Here is an 8993-nt window from a genome sequence, read left to right as displayed (position 1 = left end):
CCAGGATGGTCTCGATCTCCTGACCTCGTGATCCGCCCGTCTCGGCCTCCCAAAGTGCTGGGATTACAGGCTTGAGCCACCGCGCCCGGCCCCATCCTCTAATTTTTTATTTCTTGCTTCCCTCCTGTTTCTTCAAGATGCCAGGACAAAAGGACAAGGTGGCCAGGAGAAGCAGAAAGGTGTTGAGAGGAGAAGGAGAACGGGAAAGGGTCAATAAGAATACAGTGAAAACAAGCAGCACCAAGGTAGCTGGGCAAGGCTGGACTCACACACTCCCTGAAGGCTCGGGTCCAGGAGGCACTGGTGGCATGATGGTTTTCTTCTCCTTTTGTGGATTTCCAATGCTATTGCTAGCCTTTGTTTGTTTAACATAACTTATTTTTTGCTGCTGTTTTTCATTGCAAATTTATGCTTTGTGTTTCTTTTCTTGGAGACAACTTCTCGCTCTATCACCCAGGCTGGAGTGCAGTGGTACGACTTTGGCTACTACAACCTCTGCCTCCTGGGTTCAAGCGATTCTTGTGCCTTAGCCTCCCTAGTAGCTGGAACTACTGGCACGTGCTGCCACACCCGGCTAAGTTTTGTGTTTTCAGTAGAGACAAGGTTTTGCCATGTTTTCCAGGCTGGTCTCGAATACTGGTCTCAAGCGATCTGACCGCCTCGGCTTCCGAAAGTGCTGGGATTACAGGTATGAGCCACCACGCCTGGCCAGTTTTTTTTTTTTTTTTTTTTGCGACACGGTCTTGCTCTGTTGCCCAGGCTAGAGTACAGTAGCTCAAACCCTCAACTCCCCTGGGCTCAAGTAATCCTCCAGCCCAGCCTCCTAAGAATCTAGGACTACAAGCACACAACACTACACCTGGCTGGTTTTTATTTTTATTTTTGTTTTTTGCCCAGGCTAGTCTTGAACTCCTGGCCTCAAGCGATCCTCCCACCTTGACCTCACAAAGTTCCGGGATTACAGGCATGAACCACTGCGCCTGGCCATTTTTTTTTCCCCTACTCTTTTGCCTCAAAGAGGAAGGAGACTGTGTAGAAGGGTTTCTTCTACTCCAGGCACATCCCTGTCTTCCTGGGCGATGAGAACAGCTCTGTCTGTTGGGAACACACTAAGAGCCCAACTCTGTGCTAAATTCTTTATTTGGATTTTACATCATTTAATACTTTTTTTTTTTTTTTGAGACAAGGTCTCGCTATGTTGCCCAGGCTGGTCTTAAACTCCTGGGCTCAAGCAGTCCACCTGCCTCGGCCTCCTAAAATGGTAGGATTACAGGTGTGAGCCACCATGCCTGGCCTGGGTTACATCATTTAATACTCACAACTACCCAATTAGGTGGGACTCTGCCTATCCCCAGTTAACAAATGGGAAAATGAAGGCGGTCAGGGTGGCTAAGTGATTTGCCCAACATCACTCGCTAGCTCAAGGAGCTGAGATTTGAGCCCAGATACTTGGTGTCTGCTTCCAGAGCTGGCTCTCTTAATTATCACATTCGACTTTTTAAGCCCTGTCCGCCCCCTGGAATCCTCCTTAGCTCTCCCTCAATGATACTGAAAAGATAGAAAAGCTTATCTGTGCTGTTGGAAGCAGCAGGAAGGTGAAAGCCAATTCCCCAGTGATGAATTCATTGCTGGCTTATGCCAGATTACATTTTTCACCAAATGTCACATGTCCCACAAGGGACAAAGGCTGCGCCACTCCCAGCACAGTTAATGGCATTTCCTAAAAGCAGCACTCTGACTGGTGAGTACTTTCTGTCCTGTACCTGCCAGCCCAGTGATAAGGTGGCCCTGCCTCTGCTTGCTAGGTGTGTCTAATGGTAGGTGAGTCCCCGGCAGTCTTTTTTTTTTTTTTCTTTTTTTGAGACACTTGCTCTGTCGCCCAAGCTGGAATACAGTGGTGTGATCTCAGCTCACTACGAGCTCCGCCTCCCAGATTCAAGCGATTCTTCTGCCTCAGCCTCGCCTCCTTAGTAGCTGGGATTACAGGCGCCCACCACCACGCCTGGCTAATCTTTGTATTTTTAGTAGAGACAGGGTTTCACCATGTTGGCCAGGCTGGTCTCAAGCTCCTGACCTCAGGTGATCCACCCGCCTCGGCCTCCCAAAGTGCTGGGATTACAGGCGTGAGGCACCACGCCCAGCGCTGGCAATCTTTTCAAAGAGACACTTGGCTGGACACAGGAGGTTGCCTCTCTGCTAAGGAAAAGACAAAGAGTAAAAGCTTTCTAAGGAGGGTCCTCCTTCTCAGGGGTCCTTAGTTATCTGCCCGGACTCAAGACTCCCAGCCACTTTCTCTGGGGAGGACAGAAATGGATGGGCCTGGAGCTAGGCCACTATAGCTTCACGTCCAAAACACAAGAGACCTGTTGTGGCAGGCACTGACCTCAGATACGAGGCAGCTTTCCCACCTGGCCCGCCTTTTTTTTTTTTTTTTTTAAGGCAGTGTCTCAGTGTCATTTCAGCTGGATTGCAGTGCTACAATGCAGCTCACTGCAGCCTCGACCTCCTGGGTCAGGTGATCCTTCTGCCTTAGCTTCCTGGGCAGCTGGGACTACGAACATATACCATTGCCCCAGGAGGCCCCCAGCTGCCCAGGCCAGGTCTCAGCCCCATCTCTGTGGGTGCGCCCTGCAGGATGGTGGGTGGGAAGCAGATGTAGAGGTAGCAGTTTTAAGTATGTAAATATTGATCTACTGTAATTGAAAGTAAATAATTTCTAAAATTGATAAATCAAGAAAGGGCAGTATAATCATTTTATTCAGGCCAAGGTGGACAGATCACTTGAGCCCAGGAGTTCGATACCAGCCTGGGCAACATAGCGGGACCCTGTCTTTACTACAAAACAAAAAATTTTAATTTGGGGCCGAGTGCGGTGACTCATGCCTATAATCCCAGCACTTTGGGAGGCTGAGGCGGGCGGATCACCTATGGTCTGGAGTTCGAGAACAGCCTGGCTAACATGGTGAAACCCTGTATCTATTCAAAATTAGCCAGGCGTGGTGGTGGGCACCTGTAATGGCAGCTACTTGGGAGGCTGAGGCAGAAGAATTGCTTGAACCTGGGAGATGGAGGTTGCAGTGAGCCGAGATAGCGCCATTGCACTGCAGCCTGGGCGACAGAATATGACTCAGTCTCAAAAAAAAAAAAAAAAAAAATTGGTATAGCTGTGTTCCAATAAAAAAATTTTTTTTGAGACAGGGTCTCAATCTGTCACCCAGGCTGGAATGCAGTGGCTCCATCTTACCTCACTGCAGCCTTGACCTCCCAGGCTCAAGCCATCCTCTTGCCTCAGCTTCCTGAGTACCTGGGACCACAGGGGAGCACCAGCATGCCTGGCTAATTTTCAACAAAACTTTATTTACAAAAACAGGCAGCAGCCTCAGGGCTAGTTTGCCAACTCACAGCTAGGAGAGGATGGAAGTTTCCCCATTTGGGTCATGATATTACTGCCCCAAGGGGAGATTTTCTTGAGTCACTGCAGCTGCCTTTGTATGGGTGAGAAGGAAAACAGTCTGTTACCCCAGTATGGCTGAGCCTTACCAGATGAATCTGAGGCATCTCTGGGCCAACCTGACAGCATGTGCTACTTTTCATGGATGAAGGATATGACCCCCACCCCGTCTCCTTCACTGCCCAGAGCATGTTCATTCCAGCCATTGCCTGTCCAAGCTTAGCACCTCCCCAGGCCCCACTGGCTCCCAACGGATGCCCTGAATGGGCATGGCTATGAACTTGCTTTGGTTTGCACTGTTCTCTCTTCCAAAAATTCCCTTTCTTCCCCTTCCTGTTTATCCAAATCCTTCCCAGGTTCAATTTTCCGTGCTCTAAGAAGCCTTCTTGGATTATCTCCTTATGACCTATGGTTGCTCGTTTGGGTCAGAGTCACTGTCTGAGGTCACAGAAAAGAGAAAAAGAGCCAGCCCTTGCTTGGAGGACTCTACCTTGGTAAGAGAACTCCACTGAGCTCACTCACCAGAAGTTGGGGAGAGGGACTGGGTCACATATGCAGTGGAATCAATGTGTCAACCCACAATGCATTGCTCAGGGATACACACATATAGGATTAAACGACAATGAAAACCAAGGGACTGATTAATGCGAATTGGAGGATACTGAGTCTCTGGTGGAGAAAGGAGGAGATCCATCTGGGAAAGTCATTCAAGGGTTTCAAAGGTCTTGGACTTCTTAAATTCCGTGTCGGGTACATGGGTGATTGCTTATTATTCTTTAAATTGTGCATATTCTAGCTTGGCCAATATGGCAAAACCCCGTCTCTACTAAAAATACAAATATTAGGTGTGGTGGCATGCACCTGTAATTCCAGCTACTTGGGAGGCTGAGGCATGAGAATTACTTGAACCCGAGAGGCACAAGGCTGCAGTGAGCCGAGATCTCCACTACACTCCAGCCTGGGCGATAGAGCAAGACTCCGTCTCAAAAAATAAAAAATAAAAAAAACAGAATCCCTCTCTGTCACCCAGGCTGGAGTATAGTGGCATGATCTCGACTCACTGCATGCTCTGCCTCCTGGCTTCACGCCATTCTCCTGCCTCAGCCTCCCGAGTAGCTGGGACTACAGGCACCTGCCACCACTCCCGGCTAATTTTTTTGTATTTTTTAGTAGAGACAGGGTTTCACCATGTTAGCCAGGATGGTCTCGATCTCCCGACCTCGTGATCTGCCCGCCTTGGCCTCCCGAAGTGCTGGACTTACAGGCGTGAGCCACCGCACTCGGCCTGTTTTGTTTTTTTGAGATGGAGTTTCACTGTTGTTGCCCAGGCTGGAGTGCAATGGTGCCATCTCGGCTCACTGTAACCTCCACCTCCTGGGTTCAAGCGATTCTCCTGCCTCAGCCCCCCAAGTAGCTGGGACTACAGGCATTAGCCACCATGCCTGGCTAGTTTTTGCATTTTGAGTAGGGACAGGGTTTCACCATGTTGGTCAGGCTGGTCTCGAACTCCAGACCTCAGGTGATCCACCTGCCTCGGCCTCCCAAAGTGCTGAGATTACAGGCATGAGCCACCGTGCCTGGCCTCTGTTTTTTTTTTTTTGTTTTTGTTTTTTAATTGTGCATGTAAATTATAAACACACTTTGGGTGTATGATTGTTTTTCCTCAAATTAAAAAATAAAACGCAGAGCTGGGCACAGTGGCTCACACCCATAGTCTCAGCACTTTGGGAGGCCGAGGCGAGTGGGTGGATGGATTGCTAGAGCCCAGGAGTCTGAGACCAGCCTGGGCAAAAAAGCAAGAACCCATTTTTACAAGAAATAAACAAATAGCCGAATGTAGTTCACGCTTCTCAAGAGGAAGGACCTCAGATATTCTTCCACAGTGTAGAGAAAAATACTCTGTCCGTGGTCAAGGCCTGCCAGCTATTGTGTGTGCCTGCTAGTGTGCTGACAGTGCCATTGTGTGTGTGTGTGTGTGTGTGTGTGTTAATGCACTAATGTTCATCCACCTACTGTTAGCCTGCTAGTGCACTGTCATTACACCTATTGCGTGTAATGCCTTGTGATGGCACATTCCAAAGAGGGAAGGGTCTGACAACCACTGTGAGGCCGCCAGGGAACCCACAAATTCCCCCAAGTCCTCATCCTCCTCTGAAGATATCTCCTAGCTCACTGTTTCCCAGCCACTGGTGAAATCCTCACTACAGCCCCCTTCACAGCCCATGCAGTCTCTCCACTGCTCACCCTGTGTGTGACCCCGGGGCGAACCTCTCCTCCTTTGGAACCTTGATCTCCCAGTTTATCTCCCAAATTAATATATATATTTTTTTTATTTGAGTAGCTGCAATATACAAACCATAAAGCCATAAAGATGTCCTCTCTGGCACTTTGCACCATATGGAACATGCCAGCAGACAATGAGCCGGCTGGAGAGCTAAGCATCGGCAATTAAATGCTTAGCCTGGAAGCACAGCGCACGCTGCATAACGACCTTTCTGTCAATGATGGGCTGCATCTGTGAAGGTGGGCCCAGTCAATTAGAATGCCGTATTTCTACTGTATCTTTTCCATGTTTATTTTATTTTATTTATTTATTTATTTTTTGAGACGGAGTCTTACTCTGTCCCTCAGGCTGGAGTGCAGTGGCCTGATCTCGGCTCACTGAAACCTCCGCCTCCCCGGTTCAAGCGATTCTCCTGCCTCAGCCTCCCGAGTAGCTGGGATTACAGGCACCTGCCACCATGCCTGGCTAATTTTTGTATTTTTAGTAGAGACAGGGTTTCACCATGTTAGCCAGGCTGGTCTCAAACTCCTGACCTCAAGTCATCTGCCCGCCTTGGCCTCCCAAAGTGCTTTTCTATGTTTAGATGCACAAATACTTAACCACTGTGTTACAACTCCCTACAGTATTTAGTATAGTAACATGCTGTATAGGTTTGTAGCCTGGGAGCAATAGGCTATGCCACGTGGCCTAGGTGTGTAGTAGGCTAGACCATTTAGGTGTGTGTAAGTACACTCTAGGATGTTCACACGACAGAATCGCCTAATGACGCATTTCTCGGAGTGTATACGGGTCTTTAAGCAACGCACGACTGCGGTACACCTTTGTTCATGGTTCACTGTCCTGAAGAATCATGTGGCCTCTTCTAATTCAAAGCGGGCAGCAAAAGAGAGCCTCTGCATACCTGAAAGTAGAGGATGGGGGTCAGGTGAATGTTAGCGCCTCATTGCCTCCACAGGCAGCCAGGCTGTGAGTCAAAGAGGATAAACCTATTTTCACTTGGTTATCTTTAAATCCCAGAGTCTGGTTGGGCGTGGTGGCTCACGCCTGTAATCTCAGCACTTTGGGAGGCTGAAGTGGGTGGATCATTTGAGGTCAGGAGTTTGAGGCCAGCCTGACCAACATGGTGAAACCCCGTCTCTGCTAAAAATACAAAATTAGCTGGGCATGGTGGTGCATGCCTGTAATCCTAGCTACTTGTGAGGCTGAGGCAGGAGAATCGCTTGAACTGGGGAGGCAGAGGTTGCAGTGAGCCGAGATCAGCCCATTGCACTTCCAGCTGGGGCAACAAGAGCGAGACTCCATCTCAAGGGAAAAAAAGAAAAAAAATCCCAGACTCACAGAGGAAATTTAAATGGACCAGGGCTCAGCAGAAGGGAGAGAAATGTTAAAAGAAGCCAGAGTTTCTGATGAGATCATGCTTGAGGCTTTAGAAATTGTCAGGACCACAGGAAGCCCGGGTATTGTGAAAAAAAAAAAAAAAGTGAAAGAGAGAGAAAATAAAAAAGAGAGCAAGAACCAAGTGCTGGGATGAGAAGAATTTGTTTACCATAAAGCCCCTGATCTTTTTGCTGGGATAGGTCCCCTTCTCCTTCAGAAACACTGCAGCTCCAGAGTGAATGATGGACGGATGCTATTTCCTGACCCCACCAGCCCAAGCCACACAAATCATTCTTTGGGCCAGGCATGAGGTGCTGTTAATAAAACACAGAGCCAGTGTTCTGCATAAAGAGGAAGGAAGTATTTACTGAACACTAGGGCACTGGGTTGTACACAACCGAATTGGGAAACCACCAGAATATGCCTCATCACCAACAACATTCGTGCCACACTCTCCCGTGCCCAACACGTCCTGGGGCCTGGGAACAGTCAGAGAAACTCTTGTGTCCTTCCTTTGGGAGCTTCCAGATCAGAGCTGACCCACTGACCACACTGTGTACACAGTCCAGTCATCAGAAGGGATTGAGCAAGGAAACAGGGTGTCCATACAGCCCTGAAGGCAGGCAGCTGCCTACACACAGTCTTCATGGCAGTGTTTGCAGGAGGGCAGGTTACTCATCTGCTAGAGGTCTTAGAGGGAAGCTTAATACCAAAAAGGCCTTCCACAGACAAGAGTTTCCCAGGGCCTGTTGAGGAAATAGTCCCAATACAGGCAAGGAGACTGATAATACAGAGGGAAGTGAGGAGGAAAAGGAATATTAAACCTGGAGAGAGGCACGGTGAAGGTGGCGGTGGTGGTGTGACAATGATGGAGATGTCCCCATGCATTGCCCTTTGTCACTGGTACTACCCCAGGAGAATCACTCTGCTAGCTTGGTGGGCAGTAGGGCTGGCACCCAGGCAGGCTTTCCCCATGGAGGCTGGTGAGATGGGTGATGTATGGGTAAAATGTAGGGCTTTGAACCTGGAAGAACCTGGAGCCAGTTCCTGCTCCCTGTGCCTACCTGAGTTCCAGTTTCCTCATCTGGGAAGTAGGAACAATAATACTTATCTCTTAGGGTTGTTTTGAAGATTAAATGAAGCTCAGGTGGGAGGATCGCTTGAGCCCAGGAGGTCAAGACTGCAGTGAACTGTGACCACATCACTGCACTCCAGCTAGGGTGACAACGCATTCCAAAGTGCTTGGACAGAGTCATTGCTCAAAAATGACTATTCTTCTTTTCGATCCGCCATCTGCGGTGGAGCCGCCACCAAAATGCAGATTTTCGTGAAAACCCTTACGGGGAAGACCATCACCCTCGAGGTTGAACCCTCGGATACGACAGAAAATGTAAAGGCCAAGATCCAGGATGAGGAAGGAATTCCTCCTGATCAGCAAAGATTGATCTTTGCTGGCAAGCAACTGGAAGATGGATGTACTTTGTCTGACTACAATATTCAAAAGGAGTCTACTCTTCATCTTGTGTTGAGACCTCGTGGTGGTGCTAAGAAAAGGAAGAAGAAGTCTTACACCACTCCCAAGAAGAATAAGCACAAGAGAAAGAAGGTTAAGCTGGCTGTCCTGAAATATTATAAGGTGGATGAAAATGGCAAAATTAGTCGCCTTCGTCGAGAGTGCCCGTCTGATGAATGTGGTGCTGGGGTGTTTATGGCAAGCCACTTTGACAGACATTATTGTGGCAAATGTTGTCTGACTTATTGCTTCAACAAGCCAGAAGACAAGTAACTGTATGAGTTAATAAAAGACACGAACTAACATTTATTGTTGGGGCCGGGCGCGGTGGCTCAAGCCTGTAATCCCAGCACTTTGGGAGGCCGAGA

The 8993-nt window shown here is 48.7% G+C and overlaps 1 pseudogene across 1 annotated transcript; it reads left to right on the top strand.

The window, feature by feature from the left end:
- Window positions 1-8387: 8387 nt before the first annotated feature.
- On the top strand, window positions 8388-8930 carry LOC105517114 (annotated as a pseudogene). The gene has a single exon (XR_001002625.1). The product of XR_001002625.1 is annotated as a ubiquitin-40S ribosomal protein S27a pseudogene (transcript).
- Window positions 8931-8993: the final 63 nt, after the last annotated feature.

Source organism: Colobus angolensis, unplaced genomic scaffold, assembly GCF_000951035.1.
Source record: "Colobus angolensis palliatus isolate OR3802 unplaced genomic scaffold, Cang.pa_1.0 Scaffold1, whole genome shotgun sequence".
Classification (NCBI taxonomy): Eukaryota; Metazoa; Chordata; class Mammalia; order Primates; family Cercopithecidae; genus Colobus; species Colobus angolensis.
This window is presented reverse-complemented; position numbering and strand designations above follow the sequence as displayed.